Source organism: Tachypleus tridentatus, chromosome 7 (genome assembly GCF_004210375.1).
Source record: "Tachypleus tridentatus isolate NWPU-2018 chromosome 7, ASM421037v1, whole genome shotgun sequence".
Lineage (NCBI taxonomy): Eukaryota > Metazoa > Arthropoda > Merostomata > Xiphosura > Limulidae > Tachypleus > Tachypleus tridentatus.
In genome coordinates, this window is record NC_134831.1 from 60017958 (window position 1) to 60045490 (window position 27533).

A 27533-nucleotide genomic window follows, 5' to 3' on the forward strand; every position below is an offset into this window, starting at 1 on the left:
GCTATCTGCGCTAACCGTCCCTAATTTAGCAGTGTAAGACTAGAGGGAAGGCAACCAGTCATCACCACTCACCGCCAAATCTTGGACTACTCTTTTACCAAAGAATAGTGCAATTAACCGTCACTTCTTAACCCCCACAGCTCAAAGAGAGAACATGTTTGGTGTGAAAGTGATTCGAACCCGCAACCCTCGAATTAGGGGTCGAGTGACTTAACCACTTAGTCATGCCAGGCTTTGTTGGAAAATATCATTATTATAATGTATCACTAGTCATATTGCTACTCCAACCTAGTAAGTAATTCATTTACTGTCATAATATCCAAATATTTTAAACTAAAATAGACAGTTTTTTTTATTACTGTACCAACAGCTTGTCATGTCAATTAAACAACATCACTGATTATCAAAACTGGCTTAATATTTTAACTTTATCTATCTTTTCATCACTTGTTCCTTCAATTGTAATTTTAACCAGACAGTTTCATTTCCTTTCTTGTCTTGCTGATCCAATAATTCTTATAATGTTAACTGCATTTTTACCTTAACTATCACACTCATTCAAAAATATGTCATATTTTAAAAATCTCAGATATTACATACAATGTAATATTTATATCAGTTTGAAAATTAAAATAGCACGTGAAATAAGTCAAGTGATTGCTCTTGAATCTCTGCAGACTGAAATCAAACTATATCAAATTCAGGAAACGAGAGTACCAATGAGTGAGACAAGAAGTCAGATTAAGACCTTGGCATTGCAGTAAAATATGATAAGGTTTCAAATTTAACCGCATACAACAACTTAGAGCGAAAAAATCTAAAATCTACCGTAAGAAAATTTCAGAGTAAAATAACAATCCTTGCAAACTATTACTGTACAATTCATATTTCTCGTGTTTGTTAAAACATAACTCGATATTCCGTTTATTTCTGTTCTTCTGACACAGATATGATGTAGTCACTAGGATATTTCTATCAATCTGGAAATAACTGAAAGTAGATTAACAATCTTAAGTTTAATTTTGCGGATTAAATATTCTACAGTCAGAGATTGAGATTCGTATCGGTTATATATTTATGAGTGTTCAGCAGTAAGGATTTTGAATATATGAAAACCAAAAGTCAATTTGAACATATGGGACCTAGACCTGATATGTGACAACCAATGGCTCTTTCAATTTCATCGCTTTAATGTTTTATTTATTTGCGTGAAAACTACTTAGCCAAAATACACAGAGTATGAATATAAATATAGAAGACATGTTGTAAAACAAAAATAAAAAAATATATTCGTTGTATAATCATATGTTACGAGAATGTAAAATATTACATCTGGACAGAATAAAAAGTTCCATAATGCACGTAAAAGGATAGAAAACAACAACATATATTTAAAATATATGATCCAAAGACTGCTTAGGCCATGTTTACACTACAATAGTACTTATTACTTTTAGAAAATCATAGCTTTGCAGTCACTGATTTACACAATATACAGCACAGCTTCATGCTTAATTTAAATCTGTATGTTGAGTTGCAGTTTAGCCATCTTGGACCTATGCTAAGCAAAATTAATAAAATATGTATGTCTATGTAAGACACAGAAACAGCTTTCAAATTTCACCCTGCCCATAATTCTTCTACGTTCACACCCTGCTGTCACAGAAAGACGAGCACAGCAAAAAATCTCGTCGCATTTAGGTTCGTTTCTGTGCACTTCGATTTTCAGAAAAGTCATTATTGTGGGTTCGGTAGATTACGTGACCTCTACATCGTATTTATTGTAACAGAGGACGTTCTATAACCCGTAATCCATGCCAACATTAGGGAATAAACTTTTTTTTTTTCATTATTTATTCTATTCAATATTTAAACAGTTGAAGACTGTGACTATAGTTACGAGAATATTTCTGACGAGTCGGTAACAAACAACTTAGACAAAACACTGCTGAAGGAATATGTTTTATAACAGACAGCAGTCGTAACTCCACACTGGTAAATGATACATTATTATATCAGGCAGTGAACCGTAACCTATATGTTACGTCCCAAGCAGTATTGTTTCTTTACGTCAAAATATATAAGCTATAAAATGCTACAAGGGCTAAATATCAATTGACCTTTCTTTTCATGGCTGTTTAAGTTTCTACTAGGTTTCATTTCGAGAAAAAAAGACACAAACTAGAAATCTATTCCATTAAGAATTACATTGATCAATTTTAAGCAATAAAAACTATAATCTCCTCTAAAAACAATGTTTTTCTTTTGAATGTTGAGCGTCAAATCCATAGTTGTTATGGATGGAAAAATCAGAAGACATGCTTTCAAAACACTTGAGGAAAATACAAACAAACGAAACAGTTCAGTATATACATCAACTAAATAAAATCTGTATTTTTAAAATCCAACCTTTCGCTTCTCGGAAAAAATAAGCACAGTGAAACGTATTTATTGCTGTTGTGTTTTGTTTTACATTAATTACAAGTTACTGATAAAGATCAAAGTAATAAAAAATATAGAAAAAACATTCTTAGAAACACTAGTGATTACAGTTATTTTACAATAAATTGCGCAACTTTTTAGCTAAAATTTATTTGGTAAAAGTATTAAGGGAAACAAAAGCTAGATTCCCCAAATTTATTTTGGCCAGGAATGACTAATCACCCATGGTTTTTGGCTGGTATTGATACTACACTAGTACGCGCACACAGCAATTTGGAGAAAAGGGAAGCAATGACTTTCCTACAAACATAATGAAAGAAAAACTGTAGCAAGCAAGTCCTTGTTTTTACTGAAGCATGTGAGGTGTAAACTATGCGTTTATTGGAGCATGTATAAGAGTCACCTGTAACAAAACATTGAAAGTCTATGATACGGAACCTTTGTTTTTGTTGCTCTTCGATAAGCTTTGGTTCCGAAGGTATCCAATAATAGACAAGTTTAATGTATTGTGTCATACAATTTTCATACCTAGCTGAAACATTATCTGTTTTTGGAATAGAAACATTAAAGTAGTTCATACCTTCAAAGACCACAAATGTTTTGTGAAGCCAAACGAATATTTGTATTATGTCCAATAACATGACAGTTTATACAGACTACAAACAGTCTTACCGTAGTTTAAGTTTTTAAACAGTTTGCTTTAACTTAAGGATTATCAAAGAATCAAATCAGTCTTTAACACAAATTTTGATAATAATTCACTGAATGCTAGACTATACTGCAGTAGATTTCCAAGTTTTAACTGTCAAACAGTCAAGCGAGTTACCATGGCTTTAATAATAGTATCATCTTCATGTTCGCCATTAAACAGTTTTTGTTTGTTTGTTTGTTTTGGAATTTCGCACAAAGCTACTCGAGGGCTATCTGTGCTAGCCGTCCCTAATTTAGCAGTGTAAGACTAGAGGGAAGGCAGCTAGTCATCACCACCCACCGCCAACTCTTGGGCTACTCTTTTACTAACGAATAGTGGGATTGACCGTCACATTATACGCCCCCACGGCTGGGAGGGCGAGCATGTTTAGCGCGATGGGGATGCGAACCCGCGACCCTCGGATTACGAGTCGCACGCCTTACGCGCTTGGCCATGCCAGGCCAACAGTTTTTGTCTTAGAACTGATTCATTTTAGACTAGAAGTTAACTTTTACTTTGCTGACTAAATATGCTGCACAGTAACTTTACAGACAAATAATACAATTATCACTTCGTCCACGTTTAATAATATCGTCAAAGCTCAAACATTTAATCTTATGAAGTACTTTATACAAACTCTGTAAAACGTCATGGAATGATGAATTACAACACCTCTCGCGATTAGCTTGAAATAGCGTGGATAAATCCTTTACTAACCGTAAGGTGCCGCCACCTATGATCTTTTTACATCCGTTTCTCAGAGAATTGCTGGTAACTCCGGTATGGAAGCAAACGACTTTTGGTTAACACACCTAGCTTTCTAAATAGAGACGTTTCGTGGATTCATAAAAAGTAACGACTTCATATGAAAACAGTATTAATTTCTCCCAGTAGCACTATGGTGTTACTACCGCTGATGGTTGACATAGTGTTACTACCGCTGATGGTTGAGTAGTTAAATCTCCATCTTAAGGAGATAATATAATATAACCATTCCTTTCAATGTTATATTAAAATAAAAATTACATTTTTCCTACTAAATCTTTAATTAGTATATCGTAAATGTTTAAATCTGTCCAAATTGTTTGAATCTTGGAAATTTACCTTTTCAGTAGACTTTTGCTAAAACAAGAAGAAATTATTTGAGTTTGAAGTCTGAAGGAAAACACCAAGTAGTTTCAGTAAATACGTTAAAACAAGGGTGATATGCTTTGATTTAAAGACTGGATAAAACATCAGAAGTTTTAGTAAGAATGTTGAAACAAAGATAATATGTCTTTATTTAATGTCTGGGGAAGACATTAGAAGTTTTTCAAAAGATGTTGAAAGAAAGATAATGTGTTATGATTTGAAATTTTGAGGAAAGAAATAGCCTTTAAACCATATTTCACACATTACATCAATTACTTACAGTTCATTGTTTTAACAATATACCGAATAAAATGTAACGCAAAATCGGACAAATTGTGTTTATATCAATTCTTTTGATTTCGTCTTACTTATACTTTTTACTCTGTGTATTTCAATAAAGTTTTAAGAAGTTATAAGATGTAACTGGACATAAAATAAATGTAACAAACGTATTTTTGAAAACATGATTGTTGTTTTTTCTTCTAAAGATCCATAAACGATTTTACGACTAATTTCAGAAAATAATATAGCATTTGACCTTCATATTATATAAGATATAGGTGAAAATGATATGTCCTAACATTTGTATACTTTAAGCGGAATTTTAAAACTATATTTGTTGGAAGGCAACACGTTCTAGTCAAATTTTTCAAATAAAACTGAATCGTTCTTAAGGATCAACTCAAATTACTGATAATTATTAGTGATAAACAAAACTATTTCCGTACAGTTAATAATCTACAGATTTATAAATAATAGCATGATTTATCTAATTTATTTAGTAATATAAAACTTGTTTTTATTGAAAGTGAAAAAATAACTGTTCAAGAATAAGAATAATGCTTCCAACACAAACACCAGTTTCTAGCGTTAACAAACATCGTGTCACCAGTTTCTAGCGTTAACAAACATTGTGTCACCAGTTTCTAGCGTTAACGAACATCATGTCATCAATTGCTAGCGTTAACAAACATTGTGTCACCAGTTTCTAGCGTTAACAAACATCGTGTCACCAGTTTCTAGCGTTAACAAACATCGTGTCATCAGTTTCTAGCGTTAACAAACATTGTGTCACCAGTTGCTTGCTTTAACAAACATCGTGTCATCAGTTGCTAACGTTAACAAACATCGTGTCACCAGTTTCTAGCGTTAACAAACATCGTGTCACCAGCTTCTAACGTTAACGAACATCGTGTCACCAGTTTCTAGCGTTAACGAACATCATATGATCAATTGCTAGCGTTAACAAACATCGTGTCACCAGTTTCTAGCGTTAACAAACATCGTGTCACCAGTTTCTAGCGTTAACGAACATTGTGTCACCAGTTTCTAGCGTTAACGAACATCGTGTCACCAGTTTCTAACGCTAACGAACATTGCGTTACCAGTTTCCAGCGTTAACAAACATCATATCATTAATTGCTAGCGTTAACAAACATCGTGTCACCAGTTTCTAGCGTTAACAAACATCGTGTCACCAGTTTCTAGCGTTAACAAACATCGTGTCACCAGTTTCTAACGTTAACAAACATCGTGTCACCAGTTTCTAGCGTTAACAAACATCATATGATCATTGCGTGTTGTGTCACCAGTTTTTAGCGTTAACAAACATCATGTCATCAATTCCTAGAGTTAACAAACATTGTGTCACCAGTTTCTAGCGTTAACAAACATCGTGTCACCAGTTACTAATGTTAACAAACATTATGCCATCAGTTGCTGGCGTTATTAAACATCGTGTCACCAATTGCTAGCGTTAACAAACATCGTGTCACCAGTTGCTGGCGTTAACAAACATCGTATCAGGAGTTACTGGTGTTAACAAACATAGAATTTACATCTTTTATAAAATTAATCAAAAGTGCGTCTAGAAAGTCATCTACAATGGTTCTTTAAATGTATTCAAAATAACCATTGTTTAATCAGCCTTTCTAAACCTTTGTCAAGCCTTCCATATCTCAAAGGTCAAAAATTTCTAGGCAAAAAATCCAGAAGTTTAGAAACCGTACGGTGCCAGTAGAAGTTATGACACTGTTCTCGAGGCCTGACTTACAAGTAAGTTCTTGAATGATTAGCTTTAAATTTCTCTGTATTATTATTGGAAGCACTTTATAGTGACACGTTTTGATTATAAAGTGCTAGTAACTACACATCACCCACGTTTTTAAATGAATCGCAAATGTCAACTTCTTTACAGTGTGCACCAAACTCAACTTTGTTTTCACCTCTCAAGGAGTAAGAACAGACATTTACTCAATATTTACATTAAAAGACATATTTATCAAAATAAATAATTCCCATCATTTCTCCAATTATGTACATGTACCCATTTAAATTGTGACTGGTTTCAACCCTGCGCAAGTTGCACTTCAAAGCCACCAGAGCTTTAAAGTACGGTATTTTCACCTGAGTATTTCGCTTACATTATATCGATGGGCTTAAAATCTTAGCTCTAGAAACGAACAACACCAACAACAAAAACCAACTCCATAAGCATAAATGTCTTTTATCATACCACGAACGCGAACATTTTATATCAAAATCACGAAAAGGGAAATATGAAAACTAAAGACCGTTATGTATAAAAACATAAATGTCCTTCAAAACCGGTAAAGAAAAAAAATACCCCACGGGTCAACTAAAAACCTGAACCTCGTGGGGGTAATTGCAAACTGTAGGTTTACAAGTCCCTGTCAGACCACTACTTCTGTTTTCATTTCACTCCCCCTTCTTCCCTCATTCAACCAGAAACTTACCTGGCTAGCTGTAATCCAACTATACTCGAATCCAGTAGAGCAAGTTCACCTTTGAAGCTGTTTAGTTCTTATAGAATTTAATATACTAGAGCACTGGACGCTGCCCACCTCTCATACTGGACCCAAACAACTTCAAAAATGCCTCCAACTAGCAAAAGAATAGGCTACACACACACACACAAAGGTGGTCAGTTACTCTAAACCCGCACTTCTACGTTCGACTGTTCCAGACACCTGCTAGCTTCTGGAGCGGACCGCAACTTACCAGTTAGTCACGGCCCATCACACGCACCGCTTTCACGTGCGCCACATCACTGGCTGCGAACCCTGAGGGGAAGAGCTGGAGTCTTACGTCATGCTGCACCTGTAGCCAATCATGCAGCTGAAAGCCTGCCAACTGTACTCTTGTCACTAAAGGCTTAAAACCATGCGCGAGAGGAACGACCGCGAGCGCCCCCAGGCGAAAATACAACGAGCAAACAGTATTTGACAGACTGACTTTGGGATTTTTGTAAAGAAACGAAGTTAACATACCGGTGTTTGACTTGAGTAGATCCATGTCAGTTCAAGCTACAGCGTTTGAACTTATGAACGTTCATTTATAAACATGCCACCCGATCATTCTAGTTATAAATAATCATTTATTTCAGCTTACAACTCAAATATCAGTGTCAGTTAACCAAAATTAAAACATACCAACTAAATATAACTAAATTAGAATATTTTGAGAAATGAGTGAAAACACGAAGGATACGTAACCGAGACGTTAAGATTTATGGATAAACGAAGCTAGTTTTCTGTTTTGTTACATACATCATTCCGAGTTTTGTGATAAGCTCTTTTGCTACACGATAGGACACGAAAGAACAGTACTAAAGTCATTACGTAACTAATAAGTAATTAAGTTTATAATGGTAAAACTCAGATAACAATACTATAATCCTCAAAGTTAGCACGTATTTTGATTTAAATAACTAACAATAATAATATTCATCTATCTAGCTGCTTTAAAAATAAAGCTCTGTTTTTTGTCGTTATGCTTAACAGAGACAGCAAGCATGAAGTTAACCTCTCGAGAGACAACATAATTTTATCCTCGAGTAATGTTTAAAGCTACTATACAGAACTGAAATAAGCAGAAATTCTGATGTTTATAACGCAGTTAAAATTGACAATTTAAACCTACAACTTTAATATTCCACCATCTCCACATTTAAGTCCACTTACATTTTGATTTTCAAACTTGATTTAAACAGAGTCGTTTGCTTTTCCGGAAACTTGTGGGTTGTGAGTTGTTCTATTGTTTCTTTCAAAACAGTTATGATTTCCTAAATACTACATAGTTTTAATCTTCATAACAATAACTAGTCCACAGCAAACGAAACTTCTATAGTATAATGTTCGTTTACAAGTAATTTTATTATAGGTATACAGAAGTCAACAAAGAAAACTTAGATGCTCTTGCGAGTTTTTGTAAGTGTTAAACTTTAGAATATAAGACTGTTTTGTTTTGTTTTATTTTTCTTTAAATAAAATATTTAAAATTCTTGAAATAAAATTTCAATTAAATATGTTCATGTCAAAATTATAAAAACAAAACAAAAACAAGCTTTCTGTGATACGAGACCAAAGTTAAGCCTTAAATATCATACCATATGCTAGCTTACGGTTCGTTTACTATGGTGCGCTACATACGTTACATGTGGTCAAACTTCTTCTGGTACATTTACTATATATATACGTAGTTATATAAATGTTATCCTTTGATTATACTGTTATTGGTTTACTAACTATTTATATTACAGCATAACCACGCTGTAATGATATATATGTTATCCTGTGATCATATTGTTATTAGTTTACTAACAATTTATATCAGTATAACTACGTTGTAATGGTTCTCTTACCATGTGTATTATCTTGTAATCAGGCTGTTATTAGTTATCATCTGTGTTACTCCATGATCACTCTGTTATTGATTCACTTTATCACTATAACACCATATGATCTTGCTCGTATTATCTAATTAACTGTTTGTGTTAATGTGTTTTCAGATTGTTATAAGGATCTCTTACCATTTAGTTTACCCTATGGTCTCACTGCTGTTGGTCATTTTGACCGTGCGACACAAAACACATTGTTGATATTGGTATTCTGTGTCAATTACAGCATCCAGTACACTCGCTATTACGTACACACTTTAAACTGCCGTTATTGGCTGGAAACGAACGTAAGTTCACACAATATCTAACGTTAGTCAGTCTTGGGAATGGGTTCCTTAAACTTCAATAATAGACTTAGAACGCGGCAGAAGAACCAAACGACCAGTCTGAAATCAACCAGCGAAAACGTTGTCCGCAGCTACACGAAACAGGTGACAAAAAGAAACATCTGCAGGTCCTAGCTAAGCATAGAGAATCTTAGACCATTAAAGTAAAAATAACATTAAAATATCTTATGACATATAATGACAATGGAAAGTGCTTGAACTAATCATATGACCACAGAAGTATCATAAGCAATATAAATGTAAAGGTCACCTAATAAACTGTCGAGTGTTTTATTCCAGCCTTTAATAAAAGACCCACTAATTCTGCATTATTTTCAAACTGCAGAAAACAAGTAAGTTTTATCCGACTTTACAATTTTAAGCATAAAACACAGTACAACTAAACTCACTAAATTATCAATATGTCTTTCAAGTATTAACTATTCTTTTGATGAAAAATTAATGTATTGTGTTCTTAAACATGATTGTACTTCCGAAATTTTTCTGTAGTTTTTTTTTTCTTTTGAAAGACGAGAGAACATTCAAAGAATAATTTGACGGAGATTTACTTGGAATATGTATGAGTGTGTGTGTGTGATGTTTGTTTCTTTTACCAAATTTTCCAGAATTTTTTTATGAAACAGATGGAAAAAAGCGTGGCCAAAAAAATAAAGAGAGAGTTTTATTTTTAATAAATATTAAACCACACATGTGTTTATCTTCAGTCAACTGTTAATGTATGGTTTAATATTTATTAAAAATAATACTCTCTTTTGGATTTCAACACAGGCTTCAGGCTAAATCCAATGATGTCGTCAACTTTCTACTCAAATACATAACTTGTTTTTTCTGTTAGGATAGTGTAAACGACAACTTTAACATATAACGATGGCTTACTAAGCCTTTTTGCAATAATACAGAGCTGCTAATTTGCATGATGTGATTTAATTGGATAAGCAAACGCATTGTGATGTTTCATCGTTAAGTTCAACACTATTAATTGTTTCACGCTTCGCTGTCTACTGCAATATACATGTTTTCGTTAACGGCCCCACTGTATTAATGTTTATACAAGCTTTACGATAAGTTATAACAAATCCAGGTCGTAAAGGAACTGAGCTCATAAAATATACTTTCAGCGAGTTTCATATTGTACAGGTGGAAGCTAAGTAAAATGTATGTAGTTTATATTTTAAATAAGTATACAATAACTAACCCTTTACCTCTTGTCTCTGATAATATGATTAGTGGTATAATTGTTAATATCCATATCAATATACGAAAACATCAGTATGTCATCGGTATTGGTCTTATGAAAAACATTATAGAAAGGGGATATTGTTGTTCAAGGTTTTTCACACAATTCAAATCAGCTGTCTGTCAACAGCAACTGAGCGTGGACTTCCTTGCGTAACCATTGTTTCTTGTCAAAGGTCTGATATGTACTCCTTCCTCTGTTGCCACACATATATCACGTTCAGCGTTAATTAGGTAGGATAGACGTTTGTACAACGCACAGAATCCACGATCATTAACAATAAAAACCTGAAGACTTGAAACAAAGGCCTGTTTTCAAAGGAAGAACGCTGACTGGTATAATAAAGTTCCGGAAAACACATGGAAACAATATGGTCAGGCCAGACTGGGGAAACAGAGACGAGGATATGAGTATGTTGTTGAAATAGGGAACTTTTGTTTATCGTAGCTCTTCCTTTGAACGTGATTTCGTTTTTTTCACGCTGTCTTTATTTTGAACAATCTATTTATTCATGTGTTCTTCTGTCTATTTACTGTCTTTCTATTAACGAAGTTTTCCTCTCTTGTCTACACAATTCTACCAGTTTCTGCCCTTCTTTTCACCAACTACCCGTCTGATTTCTCTCACACTGTTTCTGCTTCTTTATTCGTGTCTTCTTAAAAATACATCTAAAAATCTTATATATTTATGTATTGGTCTTTACAAATATTGTATTGTTCAGTAAAAGTACTGTAGATTACAAGTCTAAAATGATAGATGTACATTACTTATAGGTGAATTTAAACAGTGATATATTCTAAAGATATACGTAACAACATTATTGAATGACAAAAACGACAAAAAACGTTTGTTTATGAGAATCATAGATAGAACGGCTCTGACGATATAACACTTAAGCCATTCTTTTGCTTGAGAGTATTGGAAAACAACGCTTTTGTAGCTTAGGTAACTGAGATAATACTTGTAACTTAAACAGAGCTTAATATTAAGCGGTCTACAGTCGAAAATTTACAATTATTCGTGCAGTCTCTAACAATTAAAGAAACTTCTTTCCTTTGTTGATCTAACTATAAAACAAACACACGTAATATCTACCAATCTACGATAGATCCGTATAATGTGATATAGCTGTTTCATGGATCGTTAGAATATTACAATCATATTAGTTATCCTGTAATTCTTTTTACAAACATCGCTTGTTATCATTTCTCTTCAAACAATTCTAATATTCTGCATTGTTTGAAACAGTTTGGGGAACTTTTGAATTATATTAATTTGCTATTGTTGTTTTGTGAAGTAAAGTCGAAGATGAAAAATTTATTCAAAATAAGTTCGTATTTGAAATTTAAATAACAATATGATATGAGTACGTTAAAGATTGGATTACTATTAATTTTTGATCTACACGTCGTGAGTTCCAGAGAGACGGCAACAACAACACAGATATTAGAGTGTAAACAAGTTTTTTCGACCTGTGGTAGGATTTGTCATTGAGATAAAACACCACATTTTCTGTTAAAAACGCCCGAACGTATACACAAAGGTACTTTATCTGTAACAGTTCATATTAACGGCGTGTGAAGCTTAAACTGGTGGCCTTTATAGGTGAGTCTTCAATTTACTAGCACGTGGACGCAATGCCTGTTGTACGTGAATTCCCAAATACACATCAGGGCCTTCAAAATATTAATTATTACACTATTACAAGGAAGATTATTATTCGTAGAGTTAAAACTAAGTATGTTATCACTAGAGGGCTGATAGGTCATACGTAGAGTTAATAATAAAACTATAATGAATAATACTTCATTCTAGTAACATGTTAGCAGACTTCAGGAGGCATAAATTTTACGTAACACCCCCTTCACTTCAGGTACATCTTAATATTTTCTATATGGAATGGTGCAACATATTTATCTTTCTTTTTTTCTGGTATGAACTTGTAAAGAAGGACAGGATCACATAGATCACAAACATAGATTTTTTTTTTTCGCAGTGTTATACATTAATAAGCGTTGTGCTCCAGAATAAACATATGTTCTACTAAAGTCCACCAACTTCAAGCCGTAGAAAACATATTATTATGACACAACATTCTTATTCTCTCTCGAATCACGATGGCAATACTTTCGTTAAACTTTCGTACTTGCATGTCTACAGATCATTCAATGTAACTTAGCGGAAGTGACGTTATTACTTCGTTATAAAGTTCCGTACACTTGGATTACTCCTAAGTTTTCACATTTATATATTTTTAAAAATATAACAAATTAAATATTTAATAATTAGACAGCAAATGGCTCTTATTTCAAGCTTAAAAACACAACGAATATGGCACAAGTGCAAAGAGAGAATCGTTTGTTCTTAAGCACATAAGTTACGTAATTCGCTATCTGTGTTGCGACCTGCACGGATGTCAGCCCTCCGTTTTCAATGTTTTAAGCCTCTAAACGTTCCACAGAGCCAGTGGGGGCTATGCCAATATAGATAAACAACGAAACAGGTAATTATGTAGAGTATTTTGTGTGTGTGTAGGACTAAAGGCTTCTGAAATTGTTACAATGAAAAGCAAGACTTAAACAGCATTCACATTTATGTAATAACGACGAAACGCTGTGGTCATAACTGCCTTCTAAACATCAAAAGTAGAAAGACATGAATTGAACTGTGTATATCTAGATGTGCAGATTGTAGAAAAGTAAGTGTCACGCACAACCCTAAAACTGTCCCACTCCAGTTCTAATTCATGTGAGTTTACAGAGGGAGAGAAAAAAAAAGTGTTTACCACCCTAAAACTGTTCCACATTTTGGTATAAAACATATATGCGTGTGTGTGTGTGTGTGTATATATATATACATGAGTAACCTACGCATGGGTTGGTGTGAGTTGTGTTACTGTTCGCATGAGGAGACATTTTAAAGTTTCTTACGTGCGTGTAATGACTTTTTCCTACAAGTTTTGTACAGACTGGTAAACAATCATTCTGCGAGTGTGGTCTGTGAACTTCAAGTATAATGTTGGAAAAATCGCAATGATCATGCATTTTACAGTGGTGTCGGCGATCTTAATAAATAACGCATTTCTGATTTTGTTTTGACCTCTTAGAACTGACTTTGCGTTTGATTGCTAATTGATTAACAATGCTAAACCCTTAGTTTGAACTAAGTTAAAAACTTTAAAGTGATTTCATCTTTTTCTTTTCTTTTTACAACTTAACTTTAGTCTTAGCACTAGGCTATATATTATTACATGTATTCAGTTGATAAAAACTTTCAAAAAATACATAAATACTGTCGTGGCCGCATACCTCTCATTCATTATAGAGTATCACATGAAGGATGGTTAAGGAGACAACCAGAACCACGGATAACAATTTACATTGTGATTTTGTTATTATCCGTGCGTGCAGTGCGAAAGAAAACTGTTATTGAGAAAGGATCCGAGACTGGATCCACGATAACCATTACAGAAACGTTAATTCTTCGCTTTGACGTATAGAAGAAGATAAAGATGATATTGAAGCTGGTTAGGTTTAGCTTCCCCCTTTTTTCTTCTTTTTCATTTTGATCCTTCGATAATATAAATTACCGCCAATCATACTACAAGACCGAGGTTCTTCATCCCGCCTCCAGGTAACGCTCGAAGCAACATTAGGTTGTTACACCGAAAAGCAAAGCACTTAAGAATAAATTTAATCTTAAAAAAAAATATGTATATGATAAATTAATGGTATCTGTGTTTCAAATAGCAATGTAGCGTAGAACAAAAATTTATATATATCCATCTGTCAATTCTTCTAAAGGAAACTTGGAACTAGATAGATTCCATAGGCCTTCTCTAAAATATAATATAACACTGCGTCTTGGCTCGGGGCGTAATCTGAAGCAAGTTTACAAAACCCGTTCGGTGTTTCATCAGTCAGTTTGAGTGGACCTCTAATTGCAGACACATGCGCATCGCGTACAAGCAGCGCCGTAAGGTTTAAATTTAGGTACTGAGGGAATTAATACAATCACCTTAACCCCATACATGTAATCAATGGTAAGACGCATTCTCGAAATGTTGAGTTTTAAATAATGCTAGAAAAATAAAATACAAACATTTTAACTTCTGGGGTAAATGTCTATGGCACAATCAATAAAAAACATATAATATTCATTTTTTTGTTTTTATCGTTTGCTTGTTATTGAGGGTAAAGCTATACGATGGACTGACTGTCTGTGATCTGTTCATCTCGGATATCAAAATCCAGTTTTTAAAGTTAATTAACCAATTAAATCTTAAACGTCTTTTTATAGCTAAATTAATAGTTTAAGCATGTTTCAAAACAATATCAAGCGATAAACGATTTTTTTTTTAAATTTCAAGTTAGCGTAAAATATTATTGTACATATATATATATATATATATTAAAATAAAATATCATATTTTAAGAATACGGAACATTATGAAAGAATTGTACAATAGGATTTTTTGTTTCACAATTTGAAGCAAAGCTACACAAAAGATTATCCGCACATGGCTGTTCCTAATTTTGAACTGAAAGACTCGGAATTAATTTACCAGAGAACAGCATACGCCGCCAACTCTTGGACTACTCTTCTTTGGTCGAATACTGAAATCTAACTGATACAATCATGACGCTCCCTCAGCCCCACTGTGGAGAGCAAAGATTTGCAACAACGGGTCGCGAACCATATACTTGAATTCATAGTTCCGAGTAGGTTAATCGTTAGACCAAAACGTTGATTTTCAAATAAAAATAGTAACGTTCTTAATATATCCAATCTTGACATCATGCATTTCTATAGAATAATGCGGGTCTTAAAATCCAATGGTTCTAATGAAAATATGTCACGTATTTTCCGGGTGCAAGCCATGTTGGCAAAACCCTCTTAATAACGTTTTTTTAACATTCCTAATTTCTGAATAAAATTTATTGATACTACAATATCATGAAAACACACTTCAAGAACGGCCATCAGTATATTTAAGTTAACACTGATTTTTGTTTAATCCATCTAATTCATGGGCCGGACGTGGCCTATGGTTAGTATACAGAGATTGTAAATTTAGTGATTCATGGCTCGCGAATCCTCGCCACTTTGAGACCATTAGTGCCCTGTCAAAGAGGTCATCAACTCTTACTATTTAACTAATAGAAAATACGTATAAATTGTTCGCAATAAATTGCGTTACAGTTCCACTGTTCGATAATTAAAAAAAAAAGAATTGGCGACTGGTGCTGTTGACTATCTGCCTTCTCTTTAGCCTGGTAGTTCAAAATTAGGAACGGTTATACGCAGATATTCCTTCTGTATCTTTGTGCAGATATTCTGAAAACAACTAGTATACGTCATTAACGCATAAGCTACTGTAAATAGAAAACATTCTCGTATTCGTTAATTTCGTTTCTATGTTTGTTTTGAATTTCGCGCAAAGTTTCACGAGGACTGTCTGCGATAGTTGTCCCTAATTCGGCAGTGTAAGACTAGAGGGAAGGCAGCTAGTCATCACCGCCCATCGCCAACTCTTGGGCTACTCTTTTACCAATAAATAGTGGGATTGACCGTCACGTTATAACACCCGCACGGGTGAAAGGGCGAGCATGTTGGGTGTGACAGGGATTCGAACCCGCGATCCTCGAATTACAAGTTGAGTTCCTTAGCCACCTGGCCATGCCGGGCTCGGCTGAAAGGGCGAGAGTTTTCAATGATGGGGGAGAGAAAACATTGACTCACAGATCGCGAGTCAAGCGCTCTAACAACTAGGCCATGCCATGCTTGAAATCGTGTGAAAAGTGTAACATTGCTTTATTTTATATATTTCTTAACTAATCTTTGTAAAGCTCGAAAGGGAATCACGTGACTATTCAAGACTTTGAAGTTTACACAAGTGGTTTGTTTTATTTATTTTGCAAATTCTAATTTTACTTCTGCGGAAAAGGCAAAATAAATCAATATAATGCGGGGGAGGCATGAAAAACGTATCCTCAATTTGTAAAGTAATTGAAGATATAACCCTGTATGAATCCATATGTTGTGAAAAGTCATTTATCTGAAGATTCAGCTTTAAGAGTGCGTTTTCTTACAGCAAAGGCACATCGCGCTATCTTCTGCGTCGAACGAGGAAAATCGAACCCCTGATTTTAAAAGATCCGAAGACTTACCACTGTCCCAGCGGGGGACTCAGCTTTAAGAAATGGTTAGGGTTAGCGTCGTTAGGCGCTGAAGCAATGATACCGTGCTTCCATTCCATTTGACAAAGCATCAAATTCTCAGTTAGCGTCTTGAAAAATCAGAATAAAAAATCATGATGGTTATCATACTGAAACCCTGAAAATTTCTGCACCTATGTGCTCGTGCTTCGAATTTTTAAGCAGCTAGCAGAGCATCTAATTAATGAAATATCATAAACGGTTTTGAGTTGTGACAGTTATTAATTAGAAGGAAGATTAGACTTGAAAGCTTACTTTCATTAAAGAAATTTTTTAAAAATTCAACCGTTGATCTGAAGAGTACATATGTCAGGATCCCTTCATCTCATATATTTCATCTCATAAGTTAGTTAGTTAAACTTCTCAAGAGAGTTTTGTTTGTTTTTGAATTTCGCACAAAGCTACACGAGGGCTATCTGCGCTAGCCATCCCTAATTTAGTAGTGCAAGACTAGAGGGAAGGCATCTAGTCATCACCACCCACCACCAACTACTATTTTACCAAGGAATAGTGAGATTGATCGTCACATTATAACGCCATTAAGACCGGAATTTGAACCCGCGATCCTCAGATTACGAGTCGAGTGCCTTAACCACCTGGCCGTGCCAGGCCTTCTCAAGAGAGAAAGAATAGAACGTTTTACCAGTTATTCATCGTTTTTGAATAATTTTGTTTTAGTCACGTGGATTGTACAATTATGATAAAATTCAAACTTCTGTTTTCTAGAAATATAATCGTCTGTTCGTCTAGTCGGATTTAGTAACTTCTCTCACTAGATTAAATAAATATACTACGTATGAATTTATTTAAATGCGATGATCCTCAATACTACTGGCATTTAACTTTTGATATCGACATAAAGAGTTATCATTATCCGTTAATGTTAAAAATGTTGTTACTTTTAGACAGACTCGTTTTTTCCCTGTATTTATCGAAGGCCTAGGATCTTTCATAGTTTCACATATACTTTTACATATCCTTTAATCACCTTAGCATGCACACTACGAAAACACATGTAAAATACGACGCATGATTTGCTGCCAAAGGTATACCTGTTTTATAGCCTAAGGACCACTAACCTAAACACTTGTTGTTATATCTTTTCCTTCAACTTTTCGTGAGATTCACTGGCGTCATGTTTAACAAGACACCATTTCTTCAACAGATTATGCTGAAGGTCTAATACAATAAAAACAAAGTAAAATGGACAGTTTTTTTAATGTGCTTGGCTAAGATAGCGCTTTTTCGTTTCAAAACATAATATCAGTACTGAATGGGTTAAGATTTTTATCTGAGCAGAAACCATTTATTGGATGTCCACAAAGCGTAAGGACGTGATAGTATTTACGAATGTATCACGCATATTACATGTTTATGCAAATATCATAAATATATATCCATTTGTTTATGTGTGTTTCACGTAGAATTCGTTTTTGGTCTTAAATTACTTCAAAATGCACACGTTATTTTACAGTATCGTAAAATTATCGTACTGACATCTAATAGACAGAGCAGAGGAGACTGTTTTGGACCCGTGACAAAATCAAATCGTGGTCAGAGTAATATGTAAAGGTGCAAATAACAAGAAATTTACTTATGACACAGTGGGCGACAGTCTACATATCGGGCGTTTAAAAGTCATTACACAACGCCAAAATGACCTACTTCGGCAAGTGTCACGAGCAGAACGAACGGTCATGACGTCATACCGAGGATAATTTTCTTAGAAATTGGCACGGTGTGAAAATGTAATCCGCAGTGACATTTTCTCTTGTCACGATGCATGTCAAAAGGGCTTCTGTTGAACAAGATCGAAGAGCTAGTTACCAATCCTTTACACAGTAATGACTAACACTGACCTGAGATTTCGCTTTAGAAACAAATTCTTGAAATTAAACATAAAAATGTTTTGAAAATGAAAGCCCGATGCTGATAAAATTGTGTGTGTTTTCTTATAGCAAAGCTACGTTGAGCTATCTGCTGAGCCCACCGAGGGGAATCGAACCCCCTGATTTGAGCGTTGTAAATCCATAGACATACCGCTGTACTAGCGAGGGTCTGATAAAATAGTAAACTTGTTTGTTGTAATGTGTTAAATCACTGTTTTTGATTTTACAAGATCTGCGTTACAATAACCATTTATTCGATAGTCTATTAAATATGTAATATATTTTGATGGTGAGTTACTTATATGAATAATGAGGCTATTTCTTCTTTTTTTTTACCAGTTGAAATTTAAACAACTCTAAAATCAAATATTTTATACATTGTCACAAGAGGTGTGAAGCTCTTCCTATTGCCGAGTCATGATCAAGTGGTTAGGGTCGCGGGTTCGAATCCCCGTCACACCAAACATGCTCGCCCTCTTAGCCGTGGGAGCGTTATAATGTGACGGTCAATCCCACTAGTCATTTGTGAAAGAGTAATCCAAGAGTTAGCGGTGAGTGGTGATGACTAATTGCCTTACCTCTTGTCTTTCACTGCTACATTAGAGACGGTTAGCACAAATAGTCCTCGTGTAGCTTTGCGCAGTTTTCATATCAAACCCAAGTTCCTCATATTACAATGCATTTGAGATATTTAAACATTTGTAGTTCGTTTGATTTTTTTAACGTTTCACTGGCTTAGAAAATTATTATTAGCTAAATGTTCTATCTATATAGCCAACCAAATTATGAGGTGTCTGTTCTGTTACTTGTTAATTTATTTATCTAAGACTGTCTTTTCATTTATCATATATCATTTATGTATCTATACGTTTGTTTATATAATTTATTTTTCTATTTGTATATGATTTTAAAATAACTTTCTGAAATCTGGGTGCGCTATAATATTAACCTGTAAAGCTTGCATTAAGGGACGATTTACGATTTTCGGATATATTTTGTCTTCTTTTTTGTATGATTATTTAGTCTATGTTACGGTGACCTTGAAACTTCAGTCAAAAGTCAATGGACACGTTTAGCCAAGTGTAACGGTAAGCAGGCCCATTCAGGTGCTGTTGACAAGCATATTATACACTCTATACATTTTTAAATCTGTCGACAAGGGTTTAAGCTGAAAAAAAAATCGAACATTTGTAAAAAAAATAGAGGGAAAAATCAAATATTTCTCTGAGAGGAAATGATAATTTAACCTACGTCATTACTTGCCTCAATAAAAGATAACACAAACGCACAGCCAGGGCTAACTAACTAACATTAGGGTTATCTCATTCCTTCTCGTCCGTGAGTTGCTTACTAGAAATGAGCAAGGACTTCGAGCATCCATCAGATAAAACATCAAACACATAAATCTTCTAAAGCGCCCCCTAGCCCAAGAAGGAGTGCCTGCTGTAAGAGATTAGAAAATTAATGCGAAAGCCGGGACCAGACAAAAGCGCTAAGAAAAATGTTTCTAAAGCCCGAGGCCTGAATGGATATTCGTAACAAGCTAAAGTAATTAAGTAAGAGCCATAAATGGTGATCTCAAAGACATACAAGGAAGTTGTTTTTTGGAGAGGGCTTAATGTGAACTAGCTTTTCAAAGGGTTTCATAGAGTTGACCTAGGATTCAATAAAACTACAAATATTAAACGAAGCAAAGTTTTTTGAATGATAAACCTGTTTAATGGTATTAAGGAAATTTAAATTCGTCGATATGATTTACTGTTTCTACTTACGTTTATCTAAAACGACGCCAATACTTATTTAACAAAGGTTAGTGTCGATACGGAATACAGCTAAGAAAACTTATATTTACTCACTTGAAGCAGGTTTTATACGAAAACATAAGTTTTCTTTCAATACAATCAAACATTTTCATTGAAAGAATAAAACAGACTAAAATCGAATATAGGGTTCGAACCAAAGGTGTGTCGTAATCTCCACTTTAAAGAAAACGTCTCCATTTCACAAATATATATTTCTTTTCGATTTTGCGGCAAATATGATGTCCACAATTAGCAAGGATAAGTTACTAATATTCTGGAAATTTGAGAATAGGGTTTGACAGGGCCTAAAATATGACCGGTTCTTACATTTGTTTTTCTCGGTATCCTTACTTAATTCTAAGAGTTGTGTATACTAACCAAGTACAAGTTTCGTTCCACAAACTGAAACGGGAAATTCCCAGTCTTTATCTCCTTTTAACCTAAATTATTAAATAAAGTAAAAATACTAGTATTTCCACAAAGATAAAAAAGATAATTAAAATATTAGTACATTTAAAACTTAAGACAAATATTTTACTTATATACCTAGTGTGTCAGTTTAAGTTTTTTATCAGTTGTTTCAGGGAGCACACAGGGTTTATACAACGTCAAATTATTGCTTCAAAGAGATCCTATATAGATAAATATGCAAATATGTATTTTTAAATAGTGTCTATATTCACGATTATTAGTATATTATATTTCCAGGTATGAATTGTTTCAAACATATCTATAAATAATTCTGGTGTGAATAATTTGTTACAAGTAATGCATAAATTCAAAAGAAGTGGATTGTGAATTATGTTCCATCTAAGTAAATATTTTGTTTTGATTCATAAACATTTTACGCGTACTAGTAAATTTTAGTTCATGTAACATCTGGGCTCGTAATCACAGGTAAATCTTGTTTCTGGAAGCATCTAGGCTTATACTCACAGATAAGTTTTGTTTCAAGTAGTAGCTAGGCTTATACTTATAGGTAAGTTTTGTTTCTGGTAGCAGCTAGGCTCGTACTCACAGATAAGTTTTGTTTCAAGTAGTAGCTAGGCTTATACTTATAGGTAAGTTTTGTTTCTGGTAACATCTAGGCTCGTAATCACGTAGATATTGTATAATTTTTCTCACACATTACAGAATACATATTTGTACCTATCTACCGTCTCAGGTAAGAAAATGTGGTTATTGTCTTCGGCAGTTCCAACAACAAAATACATGTCGTTTCAGTTAATAGATTACCTATAACAAGTGGTTTTGTTTCAGAAAATCACCAACTCCTTGAGTTGATGTAAATTATATCTTTGAACACTAAAAGTTCTAGAAAAAATCAAAACATGTCTTTTATTTAAAAGTATTGAAAATTGAAAATATAAGTTTACAACGTGACAAACAGCACCCAAATCTTTTTGGTTTGGGTAGGTTTCATTTCATGTGGCCATTTATACGGGTTTTTTTTTTCTTTAGCAGCTTCCAAATTTGTATGTTCTCTTACACCATTGTTGTTTATAACTACAGACGAGTTTTGTTTCATTTAGCCTTTGATTCTTTGGGTGAAAGTTGATTTTACATTAGGCAGACGTATAACAATACTTTGATCTTGTTTAAATCTTCTTCTGAGTTCATAAGTATGCTTACGACATATTTCAAACGCTGGTTAATGAGTTATATAGAAATAGATCTTCGTTCAAGTACTAAGTTTGCGAATACAGGTAGGACTCACTTCAATCAGTGCTTCTGTTCGTAAGTGAAATAGATCTCGTTACTGGCATCATCTGAGTTTATATATATAGACGTGTCTTTTACTTTTAAGCACCTTTCGTTCATAAATTTTTGATCCAAAATTATTTTAAAAAATTATATACGCAAAGACATCATTCTAGTACGCAGACTTTGATATAAAGAGTGTACGATTTTTTTTTTTTCACATTCACAATGCTCTGTTTTTGGAGTATTTGCACCAGAAAAGAAAGGAAAATACGCAGGTATATTTTTTTTGAAACACAACTTTAAAAAATACAAATATAAGTATTGCACGATATATTCCAGTCCAATATATATGTATATATATTAAAAAAATACTTGAGATCTACATTCGAGGAAAATTTTGACATAGTATGAATTTCTATAGTAAAATTGTTGTACTAATCAATACAGAATTTAAAAAAAGAACGTCATATTGTTTTGAAGTTCTTACAGCAAAAACTATTTCGGTACAAATACGTACTGGCATAATATAAACAAGAGGGAATTCTCAATAGCCGAGGTGCTTTAAATTATTTTAGGGAGAATTACAGTAAATTAATATATGAGACTTCCCCCCCTTTCACTAGCTTTACTCTTGTGCGTCAGCAATATCAAGCGTAGGCGTGCGTACACCCGATTCAGTCTTGTTACTCATCGAAATCTCTACCAGTCTATCCCCAAATAGAAATTCTTTTAGGCAAGATTAGAGTAAATTAATCTTTGAGATCTTGGGCGTGGTCAAACACATCAATTGAATGGGTTTGACCTCCTGAGTCCAATACTGTAATTAGATCTCAAATCGGTCAAGATATGACAGAGATATGAGTTAAAAGTTTGTACTTTAAAAATAAACCACACGCAAAAAACAACAACTCACAACCGTTCTATGAGCCACTATGCCGCGGCTAAAAATAAATGACTTATCTAGCAAAAACGAAACAACAAACGTGTATTTAAGCTTTAAATCTTGAATAAACCTAGGAAATATTTGCATAATTTTCATATATTCTAAGTACTTTCTACCTATATTTTTAAACCATAAAATTCACATTTTCAAACACGTTTCTTTAAACTACTTACGCATCAAATTGCTTGTGTGCTCATTACTTTATTGGCTACAGGGTTCCTAATAACACAAGCCACACAACAAATGTAAGCAAAATCACCGCAAATAATATAATCAATCTTATTACTGAGTAGTTTTCATTGTGTAATTTTGATTTGTTCTTTACACTTAAGAGTTGTTGCAACAAAAACACTCAATGTTTCAATATATGAATCCCAAGCGTAGTGAACGATTTAAATATTCTTATTTGAAAGTATATAAAAGCAACTATTTTAACTGTTTTTTTCTTATAGTATCTATTTATTTTGCCAAATAAACTTAAATAACTTGTACAATCTCATACCTTTTCAATACTGTTACCAAATATATTTCACGTGAACAAACAACAAAAAGCGCAAACAAGTGAAACAACTAAATTATACCTATATTTGTGAATCACACTCAAATTTTCTTTGTTTAAGCGAACAAGAAAGGTTTTCCGGAGGTCTCTAACATCAGGATACACTAAACTTTTAATTATTTAATTAATAAAATGCACACCATGGATTGAAAATTTAGTCCAGAGATTACTATATTTATCTTTAATCAATAAACACAAAGGGCGTCGTTTAACCTAAGATGAACGATTGACAAAGATCTTCCTGGAACAGTATCAGTCAACGCACTCCAAAAGTCAGGTTGTTGACATACCTTGTTTATGTTTTTGTTATGGATAAAAACCATTAAATTAAATATTCACGTAAAACAAACATTATCACGCCATATGTCAACCTATCAGTACATAAAAGGATTAAGGGGAACCTGAACAGTAAATTTTCCTCTCACGGATTCCACTTCTTAAGACAGAAATATGGCGAGTTTACTGTTCGACTTCAACCACTGAGAGAGAATGAATACATAAGAGGGCCAAGGGCTAAAAAAAAAAAGAAAGAAAGGAGAAAAAGAAAAAAGTTGCTCAGCGAGTAAGGGTGAATTGAGAAGGTCACCAAACGGATCAGGTCAATAACAGGGAAAGTGAGTGTTAATGACCGACTAACATGGTCCAGATACTAATACAGAATTTTTCGTTGGATTTAAAAATAAGGTTGAATTAAGTGTTGAAATATTACTTACTTTACCACAGCTAAGCTTATGATTTTGGTTATTTGTTTGGAGAGGGATTGTAAATTTGTAATTTACAGAATTTCATTAAAAAATATCAGTGAGAACATAAAAAGAAACGAGTTTTTTTTGCTGTATGTTTACTTGCAAACTGAGAACTTTCTAAATTACTATTTACTATAAGACCAACAAGTTTGGGAATTTGAAGAACAATATTCGTAAATATTTAAAAAGCTTTAGAAATACAAACCAGGATACATTTCACAGCGTCATGGGTCACTGACCACAAAAGTTGTTAGACACGCGAATAACTGCATTTCAAATGTAAATGTTCTCATAAAAACAGCTTCTCATTTTAAATGTATTATGCTACTTGCCCCTCCCTTTATTCATTAACAAAACAGCAACGAGGTCCCAATTTTGTAGAGATGAGGGCGGGTTTTTTAATTTAATTGGTGAGGAGCTACTATGTAACTAATATTCTCAGCAACTCCCGCAAGTTATAATAGATAGATTACGAAATGTATTATCTCAGAAAAAAAAAAAAAAACAACAAAAAACATTACAATCACAGTCCTGGCACAGAAAATAAGAAAATACCTTCTTTGACCTACCGTTCTTTTGTTTTGTTTTTAATTATTGTGCGAAGCTACACAAGGGCTATGTGCGCATAACCGTCCCTCATTTTGAGCTGACAAACTAGAAGGAGGGAAGCTAGTTAACAGCACCAATCGCTAATTCTTGTAAAAATGAAGTGGAATCTGACCATAACTCTTTTAACGCAAATACGGACCCCAGAGTACAAAGCAAGATTTTTTGGTAACAGATCGTGAACCATGAACTATCGGCTTCACATTTCAGGCACGCTATCCATCCTGGCCTCCTTCCGCAACAAAACATTCAAATTTCAAATCTCTTATACCACAATACGTTTCTAAAAATAAACTTCCTTCCAGTAGAGACGTTTAACGATCAGCGTTTGTTGTTTTTTCTTCTTATAGCAAATCCACATTCGGCTATCTGCTGTCTCCTCCGAGGGGAATCGAACCCCTCATTTTAGCGTTGTAAATCCGAAGACTTAACGGTGAGAATTGTGAACGTTAATGTATAGCATAAACTGTTTGCTGAATAAATAATGTTATTTTAAAATCTTAAAGAAGTCTATCCCATTGTACCTTATAAAAAATAACATTTCGAAATGAAGAGAAAAAATATGTACTTGCGGCTATTTTCAATTAAAATAATAACAAAAACGTGACTGTTATTAAAAAAACTGTATGTTTCATGGTAGTGAGATTGAAATTAGAACAAATGTTTCTAAAGTCCAAAATTTGAATAAATTTACACACGAAATAAACTGTTGCATTCACAATTTGAAAGCAATCGAATATTTAGCGTTCAGTGGTCTCTCTGTTCTAAAGTCAAGGCCAAGTTAAGTTACCTGTTATTCACCTGATATCGTCTCTCCATGGAAGGGCGTCTCATAAGTCACAGTCTGTGAAGAAAACAAATGTGAACAGCCACAGAAACAAAGATATGTTATGTGTGTGTGTGTGTGTGTATGCGCGCGCAAAACACACCTGTATGTCTTACACTGTTGTAACCCCCTTTCTGTTCCCTCTTATTTTCACTCCCCTGTTTCTTAGACAATGACTCTTATGTACATATAGTGAAAGGCACCACTCCCCGAAAGGCAGTAAAGACACACTTTCGTTGTTTACACAAGGTCTTTACACTGGTTGCCAACTTTCACAGTCCACTGGACTCATGGTGACTGAGACAGAGTTATGGAACATTAACACATGTTTTTTGAACCACAACCAGGTAGTGTTATCGTAATAAGATACGCGGTTACTCTGCCATCTTTACAACGGATGGTAGGATATGAAAGGATTGATGAAGGGTAAAAAAAGAAAAAAAAAATCTGTATAATTTCCAACTGATTTGCTTCAAAAGTAAGTAGCAGAACTGATCCAAAACTGATGGAGGTTGAGCATTTTGCTTGGTGGTGGAACAATTAATAATGGAGAATTCATAAAGAAATAAACAATAACGAACACAAAACAGCCAACTCGTCAACCCCACTCTATAAGATGACACTACTAAAAGTATGTTAATTATTGCAAACTGTGTAAGAAAACCAAGAGGCATACGTGGATGAGTTAACAGTCACCTATATAAAACGCGAAATGAAAATAAGAACATAATAGTAGCAGTTCATTATTACTAATTACAAAGCTTTTGCACTTCTGTTCTGATGTTACCGTATAAAGTGACAACAATATGTTTGTCTATCTGTGTGACACCATACAAAATGATGTTGTTGGTTAATTATAGTCTTATCCCAATACAACTTCTGATGTTTAGGTGCAGAAAGAATGCATTGCTACTTTTTAATGCATTTTTGTAACTGTGCCTTTTTCTAAAATGAAAAGATCTAAGGATTCATTTTTTATATAAAATCATAAACATGGAATATCTTAAATATCTTTATGATCCATATAATGCCTGAATTCAAATAAACAATATGACAATGTTTTTGTAAAGTGGCGAAGATTGTGAGATTTGTGTTTTAAAAGACAGATTCAAAGGTGTAAATTAGAAACTGTTTTATTTGGAAGCTATTTCATCTCTAGAAAATGAAACAATCATTTGGAGCTGTATTTTAGAGTTATTGATAAATGGTGGACTTTTAAACAATACAAAAATTTAAATCATTCCATGTATATTTACCAATATGCAGTTAACTCAAGAACCATTCAGCGATTAGATTTAGATTTAGGTAAGACTGAAATACATACACACGTATATGTACACAAACCTTACAATCACACTTGTCTATACATCTGTGTGTGTATAACACACATAAGCTTTCACGCAACAGAAACCGAGCATGAATTAACAATCCTTATAAACCACGTGACTTACTGGATAACTGAAGGCAATATATACAGTACATACCTACTCTTAGAAAACACTGATAACGATAAAAACTAATAAAAAATCTAATTTCTAAAACAAAAAGAGAGAGAGAAATAGCTGGTTCCCAGAAGTGAATATTATGTAGGATTAGCCGCAGAATAAGTTCTGATGGACATTTTATAACTAACATTACTGTATCACACGAACTTCTTAAACTACGTTGCTATGTGTTAAACTTTGCTTTTGTT

At 33.8% G+C, this 27533-nt stretch overlaps 1 protein-coding gene across 5 annotated transcripts in view; it reads right to left on the reverse strand.

Annotated features, from left to right (window-relative positions):
* LOC143255763 (protein grainyhead-like) overlaps nucleotides 1-27533 on the reverse strand; it is a 122680-nt gene that overhangs the window by 71296 nt on the left and 23851 nt on the right. The window contains exon 1 of one of the 5 annotated variants that reach the window (XM_076511945.1): nucleotides 7021-7303. The exons of 2 other annotated variants lie outside the window; for them this stretch is intronic. The gene's annotated coding sequence lies outside the window, so the exon portion shown is untranslated. Of the gene's footprint in view, nucleotides 1-7020; nucleotides 7304-27533 lie in introns of those variants that run through there. 2 more of the 5 variants (XM_076511944.1, XM_076511943.1) reach the window with 2 other exon arrangements.